Here is a 27,204-nt window from a genome sequence, read left to right as displayed (position 1 = left end):
CCAGCTACTCAGGAGGCTGAGGTGGGAGGACTGCTTGAGTCCTGGAGTTCAAGGATGCAGTGAGCTATGATCACATCACCGCACTCCAGCTTGGGTGACAGAGAGAGACCCTTTCTCTAAAAAGTACAAATTAAGGCCAGGTGCAGTGGCTCACACCTGTAATCACAGCACTTTGGGAGGCTGAGGCAGGATGATCGCTTGAGCCCAGGAGTTCAAGACCAGACAGGGCAATATAGCCAGACCCTGTTTCTACAAAAAATAAAATTAGCTGTGTGTGGCTGTGTGTGCCTTTGTCCCAGCTTCTCAGGAGGATGAGGTGGGGGGATCGGTTGAGCCCACGGGTTCAAGACTGCAGTGAACTATGATCATACCATTGCACTCCAACCTGGGAGACAGAGCGAGAGCCTGTCGCCAAAAGAAAAAAATTAAAAATACAAAAAATATAAAAACATCGAATTAAAATAAAAAAATTTTTTAAAAATTGAACAGTGAGAGGTTACAAGCAAAACCAAACCAAATCAGAGGTTAAGAGGCAACCTGGCTGGAAAATTCCCTGCGCTGTCAGGTCACCCACCCACCCATCCTCCACTGGAAGCAGCAGGAACATCAAATCTTTTAGACAGGCGCTAAGCCCCTCCCCTATTCTTTCACTGATTTTTCACAACACCAAGAGGCTGAGTCTGTGATCATCTCATTTTGCAGATGAGGAGACTGAGGCTTGAAGAAACAAAACAACCTGCTCAAGGCCTCCCAGCTAGTAAATGGGGAGTTAGGGTTCAGACTCAGCTCTTTCTGCCTTTAAAACACCTATTCTTTATAAATTTTTAGTTACTTATTTAGAGAGAGGGTCTTGCTCTGTCATCCAGGGTGGAATGCAGTGAGGCCGTCATAGCTCACTGCAGCCTCGAACTCCTGAAAGCCCATACTCTCACTAGGAGGTTATACGACCTTCCCTCTCGCCGCATAAATGAACTGCAGTATTCACAGCTGTCATTTATCCAGCCCTTTGCATGTGTCCAACCCTGAGCTAAATGCTTCCCGTGCATAATTCCTTCTCACAGACATCTCTGGGGAAGGTTCTAGAACATTTCCACTTTATGGCTAAGAAATATCTTCCCTTTTGTCTGGAAATAAGCTAAAATGATACATGAGCATTCAGAAACAATCCTTTCCTCCCTGTGTTTTAAAAGGAAGACAGAGAGGCCAGATGTGGTGGCTCACATCTGACCTCTGACAGATGACCTCTGACAGATGGATGTGGGTGTGTGGACGTGTGTATGGATGTGTGTGGATGTGTATGTGTGTGGGGGTGTTTGTGTGTGGGTGTCTGGATGTGTGTGTGTATGTGTATTGTGGATGTGTGTGTGTGGATGTGTGTGGATTGTGTGTGTGTGTGGATGTGTGAGTGAGGATGTGTGTGTGCATGTGTGGGTGTGTGTGTGGATGTGGGTGTGGATGTGTGCGTGTATGTGTGTATGTGTGCGTGTGGATATGTATGTGCATGTGTGGATGTGTGTGTGGGTGTGATGTGTGCGCATATGGATGTACACATGCCTGTCACTTAGCCCAGGCTTAAGGACAAGAATAGCTAGCATTTCTTAAGAGGCAGGTCTGCAGTAAGCACTTGACTTGTGATCTCACTGAATGTCCTCATCTAGCCCATGAATCTGACCACTTAGGGACAAATGTCAACAGTAGACCCTTGGATAAATCAAATTATCTAAAGGATACAGAAGGACCTGAGTGTTGTTAGGACATAGATCAGGGATTCTGTGACATTTTCCAGGGGAGGGACCCCCTTCCAAGCCCCCAGATGTCTTGCTGGAATGGAGTCCTACAGACAGTATTGGATGATGATGACGCGCCCCAACCAAGCTCAGCCTTGTACGGTGTGTAGCCTGCCCGGTGGTGCACCTGCCTCATCAATCTCAGAGATACACGGTGGATGCTAAGGCGGCCAGGACAAAGGACACAGTACACTCAGATCTGCACAAAGTCCTCATCCATCATCCTCAGCCCTCCAGGCCAACAGGCTTTGAGCCAAGGCCCTGCTTGAATTCACTTTCTCGGCTGTTTCTCAGAAATGGTTTTTCCCAAAGCTGTGGGGCTTATCCTGTGAGTGTGTCCTGTTCTTATCTCCATTTTGGATGGGAAGGAACAGGAGGTTACAAAATTTGCCTGATGCTGCATTAGCTAATAAGTAGCCAAGCTAGGATGCAGTCTGACTCCAGAATGTTTATTAAGTGAATCAGTGAAGGAAGGAAGGAGGGAAGGGAGGGGAAGGGAGTTAGCCCGGCTAACTTTTTTTTGTATTTTTTAGTAGAGACGGGGTTTCACCATGTTAGCCGGGATGGTCTCGATCTCCTGACCTTGTGATCCACCCACCTTGGCCTCCCAAAGTGCTAGGATTACAGGCGTGAGCCACTGCGCCTGGCCCATAGATATTCTTTTGGATAAACACAGAAATTGACCTTTCTGATCTTAAAGCTGGAAGCCTTCATTTGTCTTATCTGAGTTCCTTCCTCAGGAAAGGACCCCCAGGCCTCTCACAAAATATCAAAGAACTGAAACTCACCAGATTACCACATCCAGACGATGAGATGCCAGACCCCTCTTTCATGATTGCTTCCTTGCTCCTCCCGAGTTCCTGTTTTCTTATACATTGTTACATTTCTTCCCTGCTACATAAACTCCTAGTTTTAGTTGGTCAGGGAGATGGATTTGAGACTGAGCTCCCATCTTCTTGGCTGCAGTACGTGATTAAAATCTTCTTCCTTGGCAATACTTATCTTCTCAGTGATGGGCTTTCTGTGCGGGGAGCAGCAGGACCTAGACCAAACCCCTGGTGTTTCAGTATCACCATTTCTCTGCACATAAACTGTTTATTTCAGAGACCAAAATGATGAGCTTCAATGTAGACAGTCAAGGTTTGTGAAGTCAATCTGCTGGGAATGTGCTGTAGAAAAAGAACCTGGTTCCCGTAAGAACTCTTAAGGACCACAACAGTTGGCATTTACAGAGCCCTTATTGTGGACCTAGGCTTGTGCTAAGCCCTTCCCACACATGCTCACATAACCCACATCAAATGCTTACTAACAGAAAGATGCATCAGGAACCACCCCAACCCAGGACACCCACTTGCCCTGAATCAGGCCCAGGAGGTCAAGTTCACAGACCAGCTATGAGTGAGCTCCCAGCAGGCAGGTGTCAACTCTGAGTGTGCTCCTCACTCTGAATTTCCAGTGTGTCTTCTCTTGCTGATTTCCCTTTGCTTGACCCCTGGTTTCCAATGTGCAAAATGGCATTTAGAGATCTCTCTCTTGAGGCTTGGCAATTTTATCAACTTTACTGGAACAGGGAAGTAACACAAAACTGCCTCCGGAAAACAGGCAGCAAATATCTGGCAGATAATGCTTGAAACGCCTGTGTTTTCCCCCTTCTTGCCCCTATGTTCCACCCACCTCCTAGTCCCTCCCACTGCTACCCCATCTCCCTACCCATCCTGCCCGCATCTTACCGCAGGCAAGAACTCTCAGAGGCTGTCAACAACCTCAGACTCATTTTCTCGCCTTCCTTCCAGCACTGAATCACATCATTAGTTTTTAATAATTCTTGCAGCCCCTCTGGCTCGCTTCAGCTTTTCCACGTCTAGTCTACCATCCCGCTCCTGCTGTTTATCTGGGTTTCAGATAATTAAGTATCTTTGGCCTCCAAATGGGGCGGGGGTGTGGTTATCTTCCTTTTACACCTGCTTGCTGGATTTTCATAAAAAGGGATAGCATGCCCTGCCGCTCAGCTTGCTCTAGGCAAAAGCAGGTTTTAATCAGCCAGAGACAGAACTGCAGCAGGCCGGGAAGGTAGGCGTGTGAAGGACATATTTCAAGAGCACAGCCTTTGAGTTCCAATATTTCCAGAGCCTGGGCTTGAAATCCAGTAACTTTGTTTTATTAAGAGGTACCAAGTGTGGTAAAGAGGTCAGGCCCTGGGAACCTGGCAGAGATTCAAAATGGGGTAATAGAAAGTGCATGCATTGTGTTGAAAACCACAAACACACACACACACACACACATACACACACACACACACACGGAAAGTGTATGCATTGTAGATAGTTCTTTTAAAACATTTTCTATGCTCGCTAGTTTTCTAGTGTTTTATTGTTTTGATTCATATAATCCTCACTACCACCATCCAGGCAGAAAATATCACATAGCCCTTATTTTATAGATGAGGAAACTGAGGCACTGAGAGGTCAAGTCTCTTGCCCAGGGTTGTACAGTTTCCATGAAATAGCATTCTGGGTCCAGATGAAACAGGAAAAGTTCCCTTGTCCCCCTTGCAGGGTGTGTGATGTGGGAGTGGCTTGCTTCTTCAGCACCCTGCTGCTCAAACCTCTAGGGGAGCAAAGAGATGGGCCAGTTGTGGGGATCCAATACCATGGCAGTGTCTAGGGGTGGATGTTTACAACTCCTGAAGCCTCAGTGGGTGTGTGTTACAGGGTGCTCTTTTAGTTTTGCTATCTATACGTGGCTTGTGTTAATTAGCTCAGTTAGACCCTCTATGTTGTCCCAAGGACAGAGGGCTTTCTGTATCCCGGGTTCTTGCCTTGGTGCACCAGAAGAATCGGATCACACCTGGACTTGGAGAATGAGTGCGAGGTTTTATTGAGTGGAGGTAGCTCTCAGCAGATGGGGGAAGCCAGAAGGGGATGGAGTGGGAGGGTTTCCCCCTGGAGTCAGGCTGCTGAGCAGCCCAGGCTCTCCTCCAACTGCCCAGGCCAAACTCCACCTCGTTCTGCCAGTAGATGGCCTGCCAGCATCTGTCATGTGCTCTTCTGCTAGCGTGCTCTTCTTGACATCTTCTTGACATCCAGCCGCTTGTGTCTTCTTCGCCGATCTGCAGCTCTTGACGTCCAGCAGCTTGTGTGTCGCCTGCTAGGGTCTTGGGGTTTTTATAGGTACAGGATGGGGGTGTGGCAGGCCAGGGTGGTCTTGGGGAATGCAACATTTGGGCAGGAAAACAAAAATGCCTGTCCTCACCTAGGACCGTGGGCGCAGGCGTGGGGGTGGAGCCCTCGCCAGGGACCACGCTCTCCTCTACCCAGCACTTCCCTTCCCTCCTTCTGTAACATTTAAAGCTACCACGCCCTTCCCTTCTCACCACTTCCCTTCCATATCACAGAATCCATGGTTTCAGTCATCAAGCTGTGGGGTCTCTCAACTAGCTTTGAATTCTACTTCTTACCAACTGTGTGGCCTGGAGCAAATATTTTGTCCTGTTTCAGCCTCAGCTTCCCCATCAGTACAAGGGGGACAGTGATATCTCCCTGCAGCATCATAGCAAGGGATGAAAACAGACACAGGTGTGAAATTGGGTGGCCCTTCCTAGGTAGTAAGCAATTCAAAATTCCCTTCCTTCCTTTCATTGTTCACGTTGTGCTTCGTGGGATAGTAGGGCATCAGGGCTGCTTATAGTTGTCTCCAGAGAATTCCCAGAAAATATTCCTCTCCCCAAGAGAAGATGGGATTCACTGGTTTCCTTGCGACTCTCTGGGGAGGTGCCGACTCTCTGAGAGTGGCTCTCAACCATTAAGTGCAACTCTACCCTGGGGCCTTGATTTCATTATGATGATTATTTAACTTTTTTTTATAAACCTGCATTTTTTCCCCTTTAATGAGCTGATAATTCTGAAGTCTGTTAGGAAGAGCTTCAAGCCGAGGGCAAAATGAAGCATGTGTGTTTATGTAACTTGACACATTTCAGCCACATTCAGGAGCTCTGCGTCACTCTAGTTGCACAAAGGGTTTTAAATAGCTTCTTCCAGGAACAGGTCACCGTTGCCGGGGCCACTGTACATATCGGGTGGGAAGAGATGCCCTTAATTGCAGAAGATCTAAAAAGCAATTTGTCTTGGACAAAATATACAAGAAGTTGGGGTGTAGGGGAGGGAAAGGAAGGAAGAAGAAATGGGGAGACTAAAGGGAGGAGAAAGAAGGGAGAATGTTCTAAGCTAGACTTCTGAATGGAAGGACCTTCCTCCTGAATTTCTAAATGTACTGGGAGGTGGGGAGGAAGGTGGGAATCTGTGTTGATTGAATGGAGAAATAAATGTTAGTCTGGGTGCAGTGGCTCATGCCTGTATTCACAGCACTTTGGGAGGCCGAGGCAGGTGGATCACCTGAAATCAGGAGTTCCAGACCAGCCTAGCCAACATGGCAAAACCCCATCTCTACTAAAAATACAAAAAAAAAAATTAGCTAGGCATGGTGGGGTGCACCTGAAATCCCAGCTACTCGAGAGGCTTGAGGCACAAGAGTTGCTTTAACCTGGGAGGCGGAGGTTTCCATGAGCCAAGATTGTGCCACTGCACTCCAGCCTGGGTGACAGAATGAGACTCTGTCTCAAAGAAAATAAATAAATCAAATAAATGTTCTGCACTTGACAAGCTCTTGCTGCTGCAAGTTGTCTTTCATGGTCAGAACAAGTTTCCAGAAAGAAAATACTCTCCAGAAGTTCATCTTCCTAGAACTGTATTACATTCTGCTCAGAGGACCACCTCCGAACCACCTAGACTCCACTGGGTTGGGAGGGAGATTACCATGTAAGACCCTGGTGATTGTCAATTTTATGCGTCAACTTGACTGGGCCACAGGGTTCCCAGATGTTTGGCCAAAGATTCTTTGAGGTGTGTGTCTGCGAGAGCATTGGTGGATGAAATTAACATTTGAATTGGTAGACTGAGTAAAGCGGACTGCCCTCCCTAATGGAGAGGTGGGTGGGCCCCATCCAATCAGTTGAAGGCCTGACTACAACAGAAAGGGTGAGTAGGAGGGAACTCCTGCTGCCTGACTGCTTGGGCTGGGACATTGGTCTTTTCCAGCCTTTGAACGCAAACTGAAACATCAGCTCTTCTTGGGTCTCGAGGCTGCCAGCCTTTGGACTGGAACTTACACTGTCAGCTCTCCTGGGTCTCCAGCTGCCACCTATAGATCTTGGGACTTCTTGGCCTCCAAAATCCCATGAGCCAATTCCTTATCATAAATCTTTTTCCAGGCCAGGTGCAGTGGTTCACGCCTGTAATTCCAGCACTTTGGGCGACCAAGGTGGGAAGATCATTTGAGGTCAGGAGTTTTGAGACCAGCCTGGCCAATGTGGTGAAACCCTGCCTCTACTAAAAATACAAAAATTAGCCAGGTGTGGTGGCGTGTGCCTTCAGTCCCAGCTAGTTGGAAGGTCGAGGCAGGAGAATCGCTTGAACTTGGGAGGTGGAGGTTGCAGTGAGCCAGGATTTTGCCACTGCACTCCAGCCTGGGCAACAGAGTGAGACCCCGTCTCAGAAAAAAAAAAAAAGAAAGAAAAAGAAAAGAAAAGAATAAAGAAAAAACAAATAAAGTAAAATAAATCTCTTCAGTACTATTGGTTCTGTTTCTCTGGAGAACCCTGACTAATAGAGCCCTTTTTATTCTCAGAAATTTTCATTTGGATAGTTTATCTGGTTAGCAAAGATCTAGCGAGTTGGATAAAATGAAAATATAGGGAAATTGGCTCTACCTCTTTGGAAAACAGTTCAGTGTTACCTAGTAAAGATGAACAGGTGATTATAAACTGCAGTTTTGCTCCTGGGTCTACCCCTGGTTAGCCACTAGCTTCATGTGGTATTTCAGTTTAAATTAATTAAAATTAAATAGCATTTAAAATTCAGTCTCTCAGTAGCCTGAGCCATATTTCAAGTACTCATTAGTAAATAATGGCTAGTGGCTACCCTACTGGAAAGCATACATTTGTATAGAACATTTCTATTGTTGTAGAACATTCTATTCACCAGCACTGCCCTAGAGAAACTACACATGAGCATCAGGAGGCATGTTCCAGAATGTTCATAACTGCCTCGTTTGTGGTCTAGCTGTACCACAGAATACTATACAGCAGAGAAAAATGAATGAGCAACAGGTATGAACATGAAAGCATCTCAAAAACAAGATGTTGAACAACAGGTTTATATAAAGTGTATAAAAGTAAAAAATATAGGCCAGGCGTGGTGGCTCATGCCTGTAATCCCAGCACTTTGGGAGGCTGAGGCGGGTGGATCACAAGGTCAGGAGATCAAGACCATCCTGGCTAACATGGCGAAACCCCGTCTCTACTAAAAATACAAAAATTTGCTGGGTATGGTGGTGTATGCCTGTAGTCCCAGCTACTTGGGAGGCTGAGGCAGGAGAATCGCTTGAACCCGGGAGGCGGAGGTTGCAGTGAGCTGAGATCCCACCACTGCACTCCAGCCTGGGCAACAGAGCGAGACTGCATCTCAAAAAAAAAAAAAAACTAAAAAATATAATTGTTCAGGCCTTCATATGTGGGTGGTAAATGATAAAAATAAAAAGCATTACCACAAGTTTGTGATAGTACCTACCTCTGAGGGAATGAGAAAAGTATGAGGGAATGGGGCACACGGGGCCGTCTAAAAGTCACACCCAGAGTATTACTTAAGTAGGATGTTGGGAAAATAACTGCTTTATTATTCCATAAAAATAATATAATAATAATTCTATAAAGTATGAAATAACAGTAAATAATAAAAATAAAATATAATAAATTATATTTTATTATGTTTATTATTATAATATATTATAATATAAATTTTACTATAAAAAAACATTTTATGCACACTTATATGTAGTTCACACACACACTTCTATTTTTTAAATTGTGGCAAAATATATGTGATATTTACTATGTGAAACCATTTCTAAGAGTACAGTTCTGTGTCATTAAGAACATTCATACTGTGTGTAACCATCACCATCTCTCCCTAGAATTTTTTTCATCTTCCCAAACTGAAACTCTGTACCATTCAACACTCACTCCCCATTTTCCCTTTCCCTTGGCTCCTGGTAACCAGCATTCTGCTTTCTGTCTCTGATTTTGATGACTCTACATACTTCATAAAACTGGAATCAGGCCAGGTGCCGTGGCTCACGCCTGTAATCCCAGCACTTTGGGAGGCCAAGGTGGGCAGATCGCCTGAGCCCAGTAGTTCGAGACCACCCTGGGCAACATGGTGAAACTCTGTCTCTACTAAAATACCAAAAATTAGCCAGGCGTGGTGGCGTGCACCTGTAATCCCAGCTACTCAGGAGGCTGAGGGATGAGAATCACTTGATACCTGGAGGCAGAGGTTGCAGTGAGCTGAGATCATGCCACTGCACTCCAGCTTGGGCTACAGAGTGAGAATCCATCTCAAAAAATAAAAAAAAATAAAAATAAAAGAAGTGGAATCACATGGTATTTGTCTTTTTGGACTCACATTTCTAAGGGGAAAATGCTGAGAAAGACAGGCAGGGGAAGGTACAGTATCTGATATCTCCACTTAAATGTCTCAAAGATACCTGTAACTCAATCTGTCCAAGTCAAACTCATGATCCCCCCATCTAGCCCCAATACCCACCAGCCCTAGCTCAGCAAATGGCCAAGCACCACCATCTATCCATGGAAATCTCAAATTCCAAAGTTAGGCATCATCCTTGACCCCTCCCAAACCTCCACCTCATATATTCAGTTCATCATCAACCGGTGTTTGTTTTACCTCCTAAAATAATGCTCAGCTGTCCACCTTTCTTCGTCTCCATGGCCACCACCCAGGTTCACATGCCTGTCTCTGTCCTGCAGCCAGAGGGATTTTCTCACCATGTGAATCTGATTATAACTATCAGATTTAAACACTGTCTTAGTCCGTTCCTGTTGCTGTAACAAAATTCCTTAGACTGGGTAATTTATAGGTAGAAATTTAATTCTCACAGTTCTGGAGGCTGGCTGGGAAGTCCAAGATCAAGATGCCAGCAGATTCCATACTTAGAAGGGCTCATTCTCTGCTTCCAAGATGGCGCCTTGCTTCTGTGATCTCCAGAGAGGAAGGGCACTGTCTTCTCACAAGCAGAATGGACAGAAGGGCAAAAAGGACTGAACTTGCTCTCTCGAGCACTTTTGTAAGGGCACTGATCCCACCTCCTAAAGGCCCTCACCCCTTAATACTATTGCATTGGAAATTAAGTTTCAACATGAATTTTGAAGAGTCATGAACATTTACACCATAGCAAACACCTTGCAGAATTTGTTAGCATGATAAAGCCTATGAGATCCTGCTGGGTCTGCTCACACCTCTTCTCCAACTTCTTTTCTTTATCCATTCCTCACCCCCAGCTCCCTCCCTTACACACACACACCACTCCCTTGGGCCTCCTTTTAGTCTCCACCCCCACCCCCACCCCCCGACACACACACCAGGTCCCCTCCTGCCATGGGGGCCTTTTTGTTTGTGGTGTTCCCTCTGGCTGGATCCCTCTCCTCCCACCCCCCTCTCCTTCCCTGGTGCTATGATCTGAATGTTTGTATCACCCCTAAATACATATGTCGACATCTAATTCCCAGTGTAATAGTATGAAGAGGTGGGGCTTTCAGGAGGTGATTAGGTCATGAGGGCAGATCCTCATGAATGGGATTCGTGCCCTTGTAAAAGAGGCCCAGAATAGCTTGTTTCTCCCTTTCACTGTGTGAGGACACAGTAAGAACTCACTATATATGAGGAAGAGGTTCTCACCAGACACTGAATCTGCTGACACCTTGATCTTGGACTTCCCAGCCTCTATTACCATGAAAAATAAGGGTTTTTTTTGTTCGTTTGTGTGACGGAGTCTAGCTCTGTCGCCCAGGCTGGAGTGCAGTGGTGCGATCTTGGCTAACTGCAAGCTTCACCCCCCAGGTTCACGCCATTCTCCTGCCTCAGCCTCCCGAGTAGCTGGGACTACAGGTGCCCACCACCACACCCGGCTAACTTTTTTGTATTTTTTGGTAGAGACAGGGTTTCAGCGTGTTAGCCAGGATGGTCTTGATCTCCTGACCTCGTGATCTGCCCGCCTCGGCCTCCCAAAGTGCTGGGATTACAGGCGTGAGCCACTGCGCCCGGCCATGTTTGTTGTTTATAAGCCACCTAGGCTAAGAAAGGGAGAATGGCAGCCCAAATGGACTAAGGCATCTGATAAACTCTGTCCCCTCCAGGACTGAGATCTAGGGCATTTCTGGAGGGACACCTTCCCAGCACTTCCCCAGTCCTTGTCCCATTACCATCCCTGTGATCCTTTCCTTAGAAGCCTTTTGTAAATCTGTGTTCATTGGTGTGAGTGTATGTTCAATATCTGACTCTCCTCCTAGATGCTGACCTCCATGAGGACAGAGGCTGAGCTATTTTCACTCCCAAAAATGTTGACAGTACCCGGCACACAGCCAAACTCAGAGAAGGCACTCTGAGTGAAGATTGATTAAATGAATTAATGAGGGCTCATCTTCCTACTTCTCCCAGGGTCAGATAATCTCAAGGGTTCCCCTCCATGTGGCAGGTCTGGATGGTGAGAACTGCCTGGCTCTCTGATGGTTAGGGTGAAGAGTGGGTCCATTCATAGGAAGGAACAGAGTGATAATGCAGCTAAGTGCATTATTTTCCTGTGGCTACTGTAACAAACAGCTGCAAATGTGGTCTTAAAACAACACACGTTTCTTTTATCTTACAGTTCTGGAGGCTGGAAGTCTGAAATTGATTTCACTGGGCTGAAATCAAGGTGTTGGCAGAGCCGTGCTCTTTCTGGAGGCTCTAGAGGAGAAGCCTCTTCCTCATTCATTCCAGCTTCTAGAACTGTATTCTTTGCGTTTCTTGGCTTGTGTTTCCCTCCTCCATCTCCGAAGCCAGCAGCATGGCATAGTCCAATCCCTCTCGATTGAGGTCATCCTGTCACCTTTGCTCTTCTGTGTCAAATCCCTCTGTTTTTCTCTTAAATGTATGCCTAGCATTCCATTATTGGAACACTAAGCATGTGGGAGTTATTTATATCCTACTTCTCAAGGTTCTCACCAGGTCTGATTTTTCAAATTCAAAAAATTGCAACCTCAGGCATAAATGGGTAGGGACATTTGTGATGACATTGAGAGCCCACCTGGATAACCCAGGATGATCTCCTCACCTCAGGATCCCTTAATTTAATCACATCTGCAAATTTCCTTTTTAAAAATATATATTTTTCAGAGATGAGGTCTTGCTCTGTTGTCCAGACTGGAGTGCAGTGACACAGTCATAGCTCATTGCTGCCTTTAATTCCTGGGCTCAAACAATCTTACTGCCTCAGCCTCCCAAGAAGCTGGGACCACAGGCACTTCCCACCACACATAGCTAATTTTTGAATTTTGTAGAGATGGTGACATGGTTCGGCTGTGTCCCCACCCAAATCTTATCCTGAATTGTAATCCCATAATCCCCATATGTCATGAGAGGGACCCAGTGGGAGGTAATTCAATCGTGTGGGTGGTTGTGCCATGCTGTTATCATGATAGTGAATTCTCATGAGATCTGATGGTTTTATAAGAATCTGGCATTTCCCCTGCTGGCATTCATTCTCTCTGCTGCCGCCTTGTGAATAGGAGCCTTCTGCCACGATTGTAAGTTTCCTGAGGCCTTCCAAGCTATGTGGAACTGTGAGTCAATTAAACGTCTTTTCTTCTTCTTTTTTTTTTTTTTTTTTTTGAGACAGAGTCTCGCACTGTCACTGGGCTGGATTGCAGTGGCTCAATCTTGGCTCACTACAACCACCACCTCCTGGGTTCAAGCAATTCTCCTGCCTCAGCCTCCCAAGTAGCTGGGATTACAGGCACCCCCTGCCACGCCCAGCTAATTTTTTTTGTATTTTTAGTAGAGACGGGGTTTCACTCTGTTGGCCAGGCTGGTCTCAAACTCCTGACCTCGTGATCCGCCCATCTCAGCCTCCCAAAGTGTTGGGATTACAGGCGTGAGCCACCATGCCCAGCCTTAAACCTCCTTTCTTTACAAATTACTCAGTCTCAGGCATTTCTTCACAGCATCATGAGAATGGACTAACGCAGTTGGGATCTCATCATCTTGCCCAGGCTGGTCTTGAACTCCTAGGTTCAAGTGATCCTCCCACCTAGGCCTCCTAAAGTCCTAGGAATAGAAGCATGAGCCACCATGCCTGGCCCAAAATCCCTTTTGCCGTGTAAGGTAACAGATTCATAGGTTCATTAGGACATGGATATCTTCAGGGACCATTCTTCAGTCTACCACATTAAGTGACCACAGCAATTCATGTAAGGGCCAAGCCCAGAGCAGGAGCTGCAGCATGGCAGCAACAATGACAGAGATGGCCCAGGTGAGGCTGGGAAAAGGGGAAGACAACACACTACATGGGGCACCCTCATAGCTTCATCCTGTGCAGGGTTCTCATTATTTTTTTGAAATCTCCCAAAAAAGAAGCTTCTTAGAAAGACAGGGCGTTAGATGCCAGTAAATTGCATGTACCGTGGTCTGGTGATTAAGGGTCTTTCCATTCCCTTTGCTTATTTCTGGAAAGCTGCTGATGTGAGTGGCAGCAGAGATTGAGAAGGGCTTGTCCCTATCACCTGATGGTGTGAATTGAATTGGATAGTGCTTGGCTGAGCCTCCTTCCCACATTTTCCTTCAAATAAACCGTTTCTTAACAGTTCTAGGACAGGATGCCCAAAGAGAAATGGGAGGGAATAAAACTGCAAGTGACTTAGCAGAGCTGCCTTGGTGTTTTGGGTCTACACAACCAGATCCCCGGGCATCCCCTTAAGGCAATATCCTGACTTACATCTTGCATGTTATGTAATTGGCTGCTATTCATTGAGCCATCAGTTACTTAGATCTTGTTTTCTCCTGGAATTCCAGTCTACTGTTGTCTGTTCTCAGTCCCCTAAACTCCTCAGGGATCTCAAGTTATATTAGATCAATCCAAGACATTCCTGGTTGGGTTCTGCCAAACGTGGTAGGGTCCCTTTTTTTTTTTTTTTTTTTTTGAGACAGAGTCTCACTCTGTCGCCCAGGCTGGAGTGCAGTGGCCACATCTCGGCTCACTGCAAGCTCCACCTCCTGGGTTAACACCATTCTCCTGCCTCAGCCTCCTGAGTAGCTGGGACTACAGGCACCCGCCACCACACCCGGCTAATTTTTTGTATTTTCAGTAGAGACGGGGTTTCCCTGTGTTAGCCAGGATGGTCTCGATCTCCTGACCTCGTGATCCACCCGCCTCGGCCTCCCAAAGTGCTGGGATTACAGGCATGAGCCACTGCGCCCGGTCAGATCCCTGTTTTCTCATTACTAGATATCCTGGTCTTGGATGGGGTTGCTTTCTAATAAATAGAGAGACCTCGTGCCTGGTAAGTGTGTTTACTTGCTCTGGATTAAATTACACCTAGATTTACATTCTACCTCTGCCATTTATAGGCTGTGCAATCTTGCACAAATATCTTACCTTCTCTGAGCCTCAGTGGCCTCATCTGTTAAAAGGCCATGCATCCAGTATCTCACAGGGTAGTCATGAGGAGTAAAAGAGATCAAGCATATTAAGTGCTCAGTCCAGTGCCTGCTACCACATAAGTGCTCATTAAGTGTTACTTTCCTTTACCACCAGGAAGAAATTGAGTTTGGAAATGAATAGATACAGACATAAGTGTAGACACTAGTTTCTTTGTTTGGAAGGGGAGGCACAAGAGAAGGGGGAAATTGGAGGGTGGAATGACGATCTATTCCATATCAAGGTTGTTGAAACAAGGAGAGAAGGCTTAAGGGGCACCTAAGATTTGTCTCAAAATAGCTGAAGGATGTCACGTGGAAGAAGAATTTTGTTCCTTTTTTTTTTTTCTGAGATGGAGTCTTATTGTGTTGCCCAGGCTGGAGTGCAGTGGTTCAATCTTGGTTCACGGCAACCTCTGCCTCCCAGGTTCAAACAATCCTCCTGCCTCAGCCTTCTGAGTAGCTGGGACCAAGTAGCAGCCTCAGGTGTGGGGGGCCTGAGCCTCTCCTCACTCCTCTCTGATTGGTCCAAATTGGCTCAGTCTGGGCCAATCAGAGTCTTTCTCCTGGGATGCACAGAGATTAGCCCAGGTGGATGATGGGGGAGTGGCAAACTGAAGTCTATGCATAAGCAGAGAAAGCCAGTCTTTGAAGCGAAAGAGGACAGAGCGTCTGCCTCAAGAATAACAAACAAGAGAGACAGTTTCTTTTGAAAGCAGAGAAAGAACTCAGCCATGACATTCCCATTGCAGTCCAGATGAACTGGGCAGTCCATAAGATGTTTCACCTTGTTCGACTCTGAGCATCCCCTCTCCAGACCCTTGGAGAAATACCTCCCACCGCATGTTGCCACCGCCTAGGGAAATCCAAAATCCAGCTGTACAGTGTCTGTACATTTCCAGGTGGCTTCCATCCTCAAGTCTTCTCTGCTCCTAGGCTTGGTTCCTTGAGTCCTGTACCTCCATCCAACTGAATATGAAACTCAGATGCTTCACTGGTTTCCATAACAACAGAATAAAACAATGCCATATCCTACTCCCACAGGTCATTTGAGGAGCAATACAATGAGGATCACAAAAAGGGTGTCATTGATCTCTTCACAGCAGACAGCTTAAAAACCATAACCAGTGACAATCATCTCCTGGCTCACCATGCAACTGTCCCTCTAGCCCCAGAGGACTAGCCCCAGGCACAGCCCTGCAAAGACCTTGAATTTTTTTCAATTGCAAAAAGAAAAAAAAAAAAAAAAGGCCAGGCGCGGTGGTTCACGTCTGTAATCCTAGCACTTTGGGAGGCCAAGGTGAAACCGTGTCTCAACTAAGAAATACAAAAATTAGCTGGGTGTGGTGGCACATGCCTGTAATCCCAGCTATTTGGGAGGCTGAGGCTGGAGAATCACTTGAACCTGGGAGGAAGACGTTGCAGTGAGCTGAGATTGTGCCACTACACTCCAGCCTGGGCGAGAGAGCGAGACTCTGTCTTAAAAAAACAATCAATGTTCCAGTAAAGGGCATCGTGGTATCCATATGGCCATAACTAGGAGAACTAGAAATCCACGTTTGACGTTCCTGGTTAACAAGATCTTTTTCACCACGCTGTGCCATAAGGCAGTGGGGTGGTTTCCTTTTTCTCGGCCTTTTCCACACACGGGGTCCAGTTTCATCAGCTCTTTTTCTCTTCTCCTTTATCTCAGCTCCTTCCATTCCAAGGAAGACAATTACTTCTCCCGTCTTATCCACAGCGGCTTTGCCCTCTTCTAAGAAGCCATGGCACCAATTTATGCTGGGCTCTTGCAAGTACCACCCCAGGTGTTTGTCAAGCCATAATTCCAAGCAAAAACCATTATCTCCCCAAGATAGATATGGGTACCATCTGTCAAGGTGCTAGCATTTCCCTTCATTTTCTTACACCTTTACTAAACTATATTTTTCTCAAGTGAGCTTGAATGGATTTCTGTTCCTTACAGTCTGTGCTGCAATATTCTATTAAAAATTTAGGCTGAATGCAGTGGCTCACACCTGTAATCCCTGCACTTTGAGAGGCTGAGGTGGGAGGATCGCTTGAGCCTAGAAGTTCAAGACCAGCTTGGGCAACACAGCAAGACCCCATCTCTACAAAAAAATTAAATAATTAGCTGGGCATAGTGGTGCATGCCTGTAGCTTCAGCTTTTCTAGAGGCTGAGGTGGGAGGATTGCTTGAGCCCAGGAGTCTAAGGCTGGAGTGAGCTATGCTTGTGCCACTGCACTCCAGTCTGGGCAACAGAGTGAGACTCTGTCTCAAAAAGAAGAAAGAGGGCCAGATGTGGTGGCTCAGGTCTGTAATCCCAGCACTTTGAGAGGCCGAGGCGGGTGGATCACGAGGTCAAGAGATGGAGACTATCCTGGGCAACATGGTGAAACCCCGTCTCTACTAGAAATACAAAAAAAAAATTAGGTGGGCCTGGTGGTGTGTCCCTGTAGACCCAGCTACTCAGGAGGCTGAGGCAGGAGAATCACTTGAACCCAGGAGGTGGAGGTTGCAGTGAGCTGAGATCACACCACAGTACTCCAGCCTGGCGACAGAGCAAGACTCCATCTCAAAAAAAAAAAGGGAAAGAAAGAAAAGCAAAAAGAAAGCTTAGCTATACTGAGAACTTTATTTCCCATATCCCTTTTTGTATTAGTCTGTTTTCACACTGGTATAAAAAAAAAATACCAAAGACTGGATAATTTATAAAATAGAGAGGTTTAATTGACTCACAGTTTCACATGGCTGGGGAGGCCTCAGGAAACACAATCATGGCAGAAGGGGAAGCAGGCACCTTCTTCACAAGGCAGCAGGAGGGATTGAGAGCCAGTAGTGGAAATGCCAGACATTTATAAAGCCCTCAGATCTCATGAGAACTCACTCTTTATCACGAGAACAGCATGAGGTAAACTGCTGCTGTGATCCAATCACTTCCCTCCCTCGACACGAGGGGATTACAATTTGTGATGAGATTTTGGTGGGGACACAGAGCCAAACCATATCCTTTTCCCTGTAGGGTTGTGGGTCAAAAGTAGGCAGAAGAGGATGGTGCAGGAGATTTGGGAAGTGGAAGGAAGGTGACATCAGTGTTTACTCTTTGAAGGCTGTCATGATGAGACGAGGTGACCTGACAGAGGGGCCACAGAGGTTCCAGCTTGTCCTCACCCTCCACTGTGTCCTTTGCAGCTTGTCTTCCTGACTGCTGGCCCTGCTGACCAACAGCAGCCCCACCACCTGTGGACGCTTGGCAGATGAGGCAGCAGCCCACTAGGGACCCCTCTACCTGTTTCCCCTCTGCCACCCCATCTTGACAGCTGGATGTATCTGACTCTCACATCAGCTGTCGGTGACTTCTCTCATCCTCTCCACCCCTCCCAGACCGCCATCTCCCCAGCTCCCTGGACGATTGTAGAAGGTCTAATACCTATAACGCATCCCTTGCCCCAGAGCACATAGTGACCCTGCTTCCCCGGTTGAGCGCTGACTGATATCCATCAACAGCCTTTAAAGAAGCAGCCAGAAGTTGGAGGCAATGTGTCCATCTTGCACCAGGTCAACATCCCCCCATGCTTCCGCTTCTCAGCCTTGACTGCCTATTGCAATCACGTGGAGAACTTTAAAGAAAATGCAAGGGCCTGGTCTTACAGCCAGAGTCTTGTCTAATTGTTCCAAGGCATAGCCTGGTCATTGAGAGTTTTAGAAGCAGGTAGGCTGATGCCCCCCTCACCTCCCACAGCACACACATCCCCTCACCTCTTCTCTGGGTGAAATAGAAAAACCCTAGTGTCCATCAGCTGCTTATAGATGACTCATCTTCTTAATCCTTTCTTGATGAAAACTTGCCTCAGATGTTAATAAAAAGTACAAAATCTGCCCTATGTTAGTTTGACTCCTTGGCACAGCAGTGGGAGCCTATCTCTCTCCCCTGTAGCCTAGGATCATGATCAGAATCATAATGAAATGTGTGTTTGTGGTCTCCCATGGCGTCAGATAATTCTGATGCCATCTGTCGTCTTCATCATCACATCCGTTATTGAAGTCCATTGATTACGCCTTTGATTGAACCTGGTGCTATATTTATCAAGAAAATTACAAGCACAGGCTTTCTGACAGTTTCCAACCAAACAGAATTTGTCATCATGCAATGACTATTGCTTTCCATTTGTTCCTGTTTTGGACTTCTAAAAACCAACACAGGGTCTCCTTTTATTTTTATTTTTTTAAAGAAATCAAGTGAGGTAGCCAAGAGCAGAGCAGGAGATAGATTTTCTTATCATTCTTTTTTTTTTTTTTTTTTTTTTTTTTGAGACAGCATCTCACTCTGTTGCCCAGGCTGGAGTGCAGTGGTGCAATCTTGGCTCACTGCAACTTCTTCTCCCAGGTTCAAGCGATTCTCCTGCCTCAGCCTCCTGAGTAGCTGTGATTACAAGTGCCTGCCACCATGCCCGGCTAATTTTTGTATTTTTAGTGGAGGCGGGGTTTCACCATGTTGGCCAAGCTGGTCTCGAACTCCTGTCCTCAAATCATCCATCCGCCTCGGCCTCCCAAAGTGCTGGGATTACAGGCATGAGCCATCATGCCCGGCCGAGAAATATATATATATTTTTAAGAGACGGGGGTTCACTCTGTTGCCCAGGCTGGGGTGCAGTGACGAATCAGAGCCTACTGCAGCCTTGAACTCCTGGGCTCCAGTGATCCTCCTGCCTCAGCCCCTTGAGTAGTAGGGACTACAGGCATATGCCACCATGCCTGGCCAATTTTTAAATTTTTTTGTAGAGATGGGGTCTTGCTATGTTGCCCAGGCTATTGTCAAACTCCTAGCCTCAAGTGATTCTCCTGCCTCAGTCTCCCAAAATGATGGGATTACAGGCATAAGCCACCGTGCCTGGCTGAAAACTCTTAAATCTCTGCCACCTATGAAAGCATTTTGGAGCTATAGTTTGACCCAAGACAAAAAATGCTCATTTAGATAATGAAATTTAATTTAACTTTGAAAGCAACACTTTGGGAAATGCCTCAATAAACTGACATCTTGACTTCATAGGAGGCTTCCCCACGTGGATTTTGGTGAGCTATACCAGGTCATTAAAAAGCCCTTAGATGGGCCGGGTGTGGTGGCTCATGCCTGTAATCCCAGCACTTTGGGAGCCCAAAGTGGGTGGATCACTTAGGTTAGGAGTTCCAGACCAGCCTGGCCAATGTGGCGAAACACCATCTCTTACTAAAAATACAAAAATTAATTGGGCATTGTGGTGTGCACCTGTAATCCTAGCTACTCAGGAGGCTGAGGCAGGAGGATCACTTGAACCTGAGAGGCAGAGATTGCAGTGAGCCGAGATGGGCCACTGCACTCCAGCCTGGGCAACAGAGCAAGACTCTGTCTCAAAGAAAAAAAGGCTCTTAGATTGGAAGTCAGTGCTTTCATTCCCCCTTGAAGATGGTGACTATTTGCTACTGTTCCATGTCTTCAGTGCTCATGCTGCTGCTTAGACCTGTTAGAACTGACCTTGAGTTATTCCAGAGGAAGATTCCATCGGATCCTAGAACGATCAGAGTATGCTTCAGTCCAGAATCGCTCTGGTGATTAAATTTGGAAAGCTTGCCCAGGACATCATTAACCGCCTGGAGGAGTAAGCCCTCTCACCATCTGTTGTCTGCCATCCCTGTTTGGTTTTTTTCTTTGGTCTCATTTAGAGCCAAGTTGAGAAATTTCCAGTTCCTCTCCACTTGCTGCCCGACATAGTTAATCAGAAACACAGCGTGGTAAAGGGGCCCATGTTGTAGCTAAAAGAGCCCTAGACTTGGAGGCAGGAGCCTGGGTTGATATCTTGGCTGTTTGACTTTACAGCAGCGATCCCCAACCTCTTTGGCACCAAGGACTGGTTTCATGGAAGACAATTTTTCCATGAACCAGGGGTGGGGTGGGGGCATGGTTTTGAGATGATTCAAGTGTATTACATTTACTGTGCACTTTATTTCTATCATTATTACTTTGTAATCTATAATGAAATAATTATACAAGTCACCATAACATGGAATCAGTGGGAGCCCTGAGCTTGTTTTCCTGCAACAAGATGGTGCCATCTGTGGGCGATGGGAGAGAGTGGCAGATAATCAGGCATTAGATTCCTATAAGGAGCATGCAACCTAGATCCCTCACATGCACAGGTCACAATAGGGTTTGCACTCCTGTGAGAATCTAATGCAGCAGCTGATCTGACAGGAGGGGGAGCTCAGCCTATGTGAGCATGGGGAGTGGCCGTAAATGCAGATGAAGCTTCACTCACTCGCCCGCCACTCACCTCCTGCTATGCGGCCTGGCTCCTAACAGGCCAAGGACCTGCACTGGTGGTGGCCCAGGGGTTGGGAACCCCTGCTTTATCAGACTCAGTTGGTCCAGTTTTTCCCAAAGTTGGGTACGCTCTGGGATGATTTTAGGCAGCACTTAGGAAAACATTAATTAAGAATTTATTTTTGGCCAGGCATGGTAGCTCACACCTATAATCTCAGCACTTTGGGAGGCCGAGGAGGGCGGATCATGAGGTCAAGCAATCAAGACCAGCCTAGCCAACATGGTGAAACCCAGCCTTTACTAAAAATGCAAAAATTAGCTGGGTGTGGTGGTGCACACCTGTAGTCCCAGCTACTTGGGAGGCTGAGGCAGGAGAATCTCTTGAACTCGGGAGGTGGAGGTTGCAGTGAGCCGAGATCGTACCACCGCACTCCAGCCTGGTGACAGAGCAAGATTCCATCTCAAAAAAAAAAAAAAAAAAAAGAATTTATTTTCAGGCAAGGCCTAATGGCTCATGCTTGTAATCCTAGCATTTTAGAAGGCCAAAGTGGAGGATCACTTGAGCCTAGGAGTTTGAGTCCAGCCTGGGCAACATGACAAAACTCCGTCTTTACAAAAAATTAGCCCAGTGTGCTGGAATGCACCTGTAGTCCCCCCAGTTACCCAGGAGGCTGAGGCGGGAGGATCGCTGGAACCCAGACTGCAGTGAGCTGATATCACGCCACTGCACTCCAACTTGGACGACAGAGTGAGACCCTGCTAAAAAAAAAAAAAAAAAAAATTTATTTTCATGTCTTTTAGGAACAATATTAGGTTTCCATTTATGGTGATGTAAAAAAGAGAATCAACATAAAGAAAAGTATTAAATAAACAATAAAAGAGAACATGCCTGTAATCCCAGCACTTTGGGAGGCTGAGGTGGGGAGATCACTTGAGGCCAGGAGTTCAAGACCAGCCTGGCCAACATGGCAAAACCCCGTCCCTACTAAAAATGCAAAAATTAGTGGCTCTCAGTGGCATGCACCTGTAATCCAAGCTACTCAGGAGGCTGAAGCGTGAGAATCGCTTGAACCTGAGAGGTGGAGGTTGCAGTGAGCTGAGATTGTGTCACTGCACTCCAGCCTGGGTGACAGAGTGAGACCCTGTCTCAAATAATAATAATAATAGAGAGGGCTTGAGGCATAGCAACCGTTGCCATGGTAACGTGCAAGTGACTGATGTTCAGGAAACACTGGCTTTGCTACCCTGAGCCACACTTTTCCTTCTGGCCTGCAAGGCCATATGGATGTTGCACCTGGTGGCTGGTGTGAGGAGGTCAGGCGCAGCAAGAGGCAGCACACGTAGCAGTTACAGTCACAGGCTTTGCCTGCGCCAGGGTCTGTGTCCCAGCGGAGATGCTTACCGGCTGTGTGGTCTTGAGCAAATTGCTCGACTTCTCTGTTACTCTGTGTGGTGTTTTCTGACACCACTTCTGACACCAAATGTGTTTTTCCTGATACCAAATTCGTGCCATTTTTCTACACTAAGTCTCTGATTCTTGGATGCCAACTGGGTGCCCAAGCAATTCAATTCAACTCTCACACTATGTCCTGGAGTTAGCATCAGAGCCTGCAAGCTAAAAGACCCCATCCCACCAGACTGCCCCTATCTCAGATGCCAGTCGCAAGTCCGGAGCCACCCACCCTTCTGCCTGGCCAACTACAAACTTGGGGGTTCCCACGACCACCTCCTCGGGTTTGGTAGTTTGCTGGAATGACTCACAGAGCTCAGGAAAGCCCTTCACTTATGTTTACTGGTTTATTACAAAGGACAGAACTCAGGAATTGCCAAGTGGAAGAGAGACGCTTTGGGCCAGGTGTGGAGACGGAGTCATGCAGAGCTTCCTTGATGCCCTCTCCGGGTGCACCGCCCTCCCAGCACACCAATGTGTCCACCAACCCAGAGACTCCCTGGATCTCACTGTTCAAGAGCTTTTATAATTCAATCACCAGCGTCCTCCTCTTCCTGGCAGGTCAGCGAGTGGGACTGAAAGTTGCCCGCCAAATTTTTTTTTTTTTTTTTTTTTTGAGACAGGGTCTCACTCTGTCACCCAGGCTGGAGTGCAGTGGTGAGATCATAGCTCACTACAGCCTTGACCTCCTAGGAGTGAGCCTCCTGCTTCAGCCTCACAAGTAACTGAGACTACAGGTGGGTGCCAACATGCCTAGCTAATTTAAATTTTTTTTTTTTTTTTGTAGAGATGGAGTCTTACTGTGTTGTGCAGGCTGGTCTCAAACTCCTGAGCTCAAGTGATCCTCCTGCCTTGGCCACCCAAGTAGCTGGGATTACAGGCATGAGCCATCGCATCCGGCAGTGCCCCTGACCGCCCATCTTTTTTTTTTGAGATGGAGTCTCACCCTATAGCCCAGGCTGGAGTGCAGTGGTGTGATCGTGGCTCACTGCAACCTCTGCCTTCCAGGTTCAAGCAATTCTCCTGCCTCAGCCTCCCAAGTAGCTTGGACTACAGGCACGCGCCATCACACCCAGCTAATTTTTGTATTTTTAGTAGAGACGGGGATTTCATCATATTGGCCAGGCTGGTCTCGAACTCCTGACCTCGTGATCTGCCGGCCTCGGCCTCCCAAAGTGCTGTGATTACAGGCGTGAGCCACTGTGCCCTGCCCACCCCTCTCCCCTGTCTTTATCACACATTTGCTCTTCTGGTGACAAGGCCCCAACCTGAAGCCATCTCTCTAGGGAATTCAGCCTGAGTGTCCTCATTAGCATACACTCAGATGTAGTACAACGGGGATTGCTATGGATAACAAAAGACACTCCTATCGCTCATGAAATTCCAGGGTATTTAGGAGCTCTGTGCTGGGAACTAGGGATGAAGACCAAATAGATATTTTATTAAGCCACACTAGTGGCTTAATGAATTACCTCCTAGGGATTTTTTTTTTTTTTTTGGTCAGGAGCAGATGAGATAAGATACATAAAAAAGATATTACAATACCTAATCACGTAATAACTGTTCAGTAAATGTTAGCAGTGAAACGGAGGAGCTCCCTTGAACCCTTTGCAGGACTTGTGACGGGGTGTGGCTCGCTTACATGGCTGCCACTGCATTCAAACCCCTTGCAGGAGGGGGAGCATGAGGTGAGCGGATTGGGGCTGGGGAGAGTGCTTTTGGGCTCTGCTCCCATGGCAGCATCTAGGGATGTGTTACAATTAATACTCTTTTAGCAGTTGCTGTCCGCCGATGACTAAGTGTTAACCAGTTCAGTGGAGATTCAGGGTGACAGCCTTTTACATCCTGCCATCTTGGTACCTGGGTTCTTGTCTGGTGTCCATGAAGAATCAGATCACATGGATTTGAAGGATGGTGAATGCAGATTTTTTATTAAGTGGTGGAAGTGGCTCTCAGTGGAAGGGGAGCTGGAAAGGGGATGGAGTGGGAAGATAATCTTCCCCTGGACTTTGGCCATCCTCAGCTGATCTCCTCTCCGACTGTCCCCAGCCGAACTCCTCTCCATGTTCAGACACTTCTTCTCTTCTCTCCTTCTCTGCCACGCCACTCTGGTGCTACTCTGATTGTGGAGCCTGGGGTTTGGGGTTCTTAAGGGCATAGGATGGGGGCAGGGTGGGCCAGAGCAGTTTTGGAAAAGGCAACATTTGGGTGTGAAAACAGGAGTGCCTGTTCTCATTTAGGGCTGCAGGTCCAGGCTTGAGCCCTCACCCGGGACCCTGTCCTTCTGCCTCCTCTCCGTATCAGCAGGATGCTACTGCTGCTGCTGATACCTGGGGAATTGCCAGATGTGAGGTGGGCATTAGAAAAATTTCAGGCTGGGCACAGTGGCTCAATCCTATAATCCCAACACTTTGGGAGGTCGAAGCAGGAGGACTACTTGAGCCCAGGAGTTTGAGACCAGCCTGGGCAACATCACAAGAACTCCTCTCTACAAAAAATTTTAAAATTAGCTGGGCATGGTAGTATGTACCCATAATCCCAGCTACTCAGGAGGCTGAGGTGGGAAGATTGCTTAAACCTGAGAGGTCAAAGCTGCAGTGAGCTATGATTGCACCATTGCATGCCAGCCTGGACCACAGAGCAAGACCCTGTCTCTAAAACACAATTAAAACAAAAATTTCTGTTGAATATGTTCCTAAGAAGCCACAAAAAAGTCTTTTGTTATGATTCTTAAATAAAAATTAACTAAAAATTGGAAATAAGGAAGAATGTCTTTTCCATGTCATACTGAGGCACTGCTTAATGACCTGCCCACGGATGATTAATTATCTTGGAGAGAGTACATGTATCTGACTTTTTATTATATGATTAGAGCACTGACATAGTGAAATTACACGTTAACTTGTAGATTTCTGTCCAGTAGAAAAAAGACGACATTAAAGGTTATGGTTTTATTGTCCTTATAGCATGTTAACCAGATTTCCCTCAAATTTAGCAATTTATGCTAAGGTTCTCATTAAAGATGCTGATGAGTCCACTTTTTAAATGCCCTTGGAGCGAGCTATACCATTTTACTGGTTCCCTCATTAATGGGTTAAATAAATTTTTTGACAAGTGTTCATTCCACATTTGTATGAGTCACATTTTAAATTTTGAAAATATACTTCAGCATGATCATAATAATGCCAAGTCCCAGAGAGTCCTCTGTGCCCATAATTTAGTTCACTGGGCACATTCCCAGAGCATATTCAGTATGCAAAGCATCATGGTGGGCCCTGCAGGGAAGACTAAAATGGGTAGGACCGGTCCCTATAGTTGCAGATTTCATAATTACTTATGGGCAGACAAGAAGTATATAAATTACTTCCTACACTGTGAGAAAGAGAAAAGCTGCCCCTGGCAGCCAGGAGCTGGCTTGACACTTACAGCTTGGCCAAAGTGTTCTGTTGAATGTAAACAATTTTGCAGATTGCCGGCATCAGACAAGGCCATCCTGAGACCGTGATAGATCAAGACAAATAACACTACTCCTGAAGGCAGATAAAGACATGAACATTGTCCCAGCCACAAAAATCACCCAACAGCCCCATTTCCTAGCTCATATGAGTGACTGCTAGTTCTCCATCAATCAGTTTCAGTCTCACTCTGTTCTTCTCCCTTTAAAGGAAAGAATTATGAAGACACTCTATCAGAGAATTACCTCCACTTCCTGACAACATCCAATCCAGAGTAAATGCCCACCTCCTTTAAACTGTCCCCCAAAGCACCTAACACGAGCCCAAATTTTCTTTTCTTTTCTTTTTCTTTCTTTTTGAGGTGGAGTCTCGCTCTGTCACCCAGGGTGGAGTACAGTGGTGCAATCTCAGCTCACTGCAACCTCCGCCCCCCGGGTTCAAGTGATTCTCCTTCCCCAGCCTCCAGAGTAGCTGGGATTATAGGCACCTGCCACTGCGCCTGACTAATTTTTGTATTTTTAGTAGAGACAGGGTTTCACCATGTTGGCCAGGCTGGTCTCAAACTCCTGACCTCAAGTGATCCACCTGCCTCGGCCTCCCAAAGTGCTAGGATTACAGGTGTGAGCCACCATGCCTGGCCCCAAATTTTCTAATAAGTCCTTTCTAACACCCTCTTACTGATATCTGCCCACAGCTGATCAGGTGCAAGCTAGCCCAGTACCAATCAATAGAAGATGCTACAGACTCACTAAGGTGATATATGATGGAGAAAATTGTCCCCATCCGGACTTCCCTTAGAGAGAAGACTTGGTGTGGTTGGTGGGAATGCTCTGATGCTTCTTTTGGTTAGGGTTGTTGGCCACAAGCAACAGAAATCAATTCTGCCTGACTCAACCAAAAAATGGGATTGTAGAAGGCTATGAGTGGGAATGGGGGCTCAGAAGATGGAAGGACAGGCTTGGAAATGAGTATGGATCAAGAAAGGCCCAGAGACTGGCCACAGGACCAATCTGGCCAGGAAGCCACCTTTGCTGGACAGCACAAGTCTAATCCCTCCATCCTTTTATCTCTGCCATTTGCTCTGTGGTCAAAGTCTTGGAAATGAGCTTCTGATTGGCTGAGTCTGAGGAAGTGGGGGTGCTCCCTTCTTGAACTTCTCTAATAATGACTGACACAGTGAATGCTTTCCCTAAAACTAGGGTTTGGAGGTTGAGCAGCCAAAAATTCCAACTTTTTTCTGTTAGAGGAGGGAGACACAACCCCACCCAAGACTATGTGTAAATAACAATAGGTGGTCTCTAAACAGCCTTCCATGGCCAGGAACGGTGGTCAAAGAAGAGGGTAGGGGCCAGGCACAGGGGCTCATCCCTGTAATCCCAACAATTTGGGAAGCTGAGATGGGAGGATTGCTTTGAGGCCAGGAGTTTGAGACCAAACTGGGCAACATGGTGGAACCCCCTTTCTATAAAAAATATAAAAATTAACCAAGCATGCTAGGGCGCACCTGTATTTCCAGCCACTCAGGAGGCTGAGGCAGGAGGATGTCTTGAGCCTGGGAGATTGAGGCTGTGGTGAGCCATGATCAAGCAACTGCACTCCAGCCTGCATGACAGAGCAAGACCCTGTTTCCCT

The 27,204-nt window shown here is 46.7% G+C and overlaps 1 protein-coding gene across 1 annotated transcript in view; it reads left to right on the top strand.

The window, feature by feature from the left end:
• The window catches only part of BMERB1 (bMERB domain containing 1), a 156,951-nt gene that overhangs the window by 93,365 nt on the left and 36,382 nt on the right, over positions 1-27,204 (top strand).

The sequence above is a fragment of the Pongo abelii genome, chromosome 18, assembly GCF_028885655.2.
Source record: "Pongo abelii isolate AG06213 chromosome 18, NHGRI_mPonAbe1-v2.0_pri, whole genome shotgun sequence".
Lineage (NCBI taxonomy): Eukaryota > Metazoa > Chordata > Mammalia > Primates > Hominidae > Pongo > Pongo abelii.
This window is presented reverse-complemented; position numbering and strand designations above follow the sequence as displayed.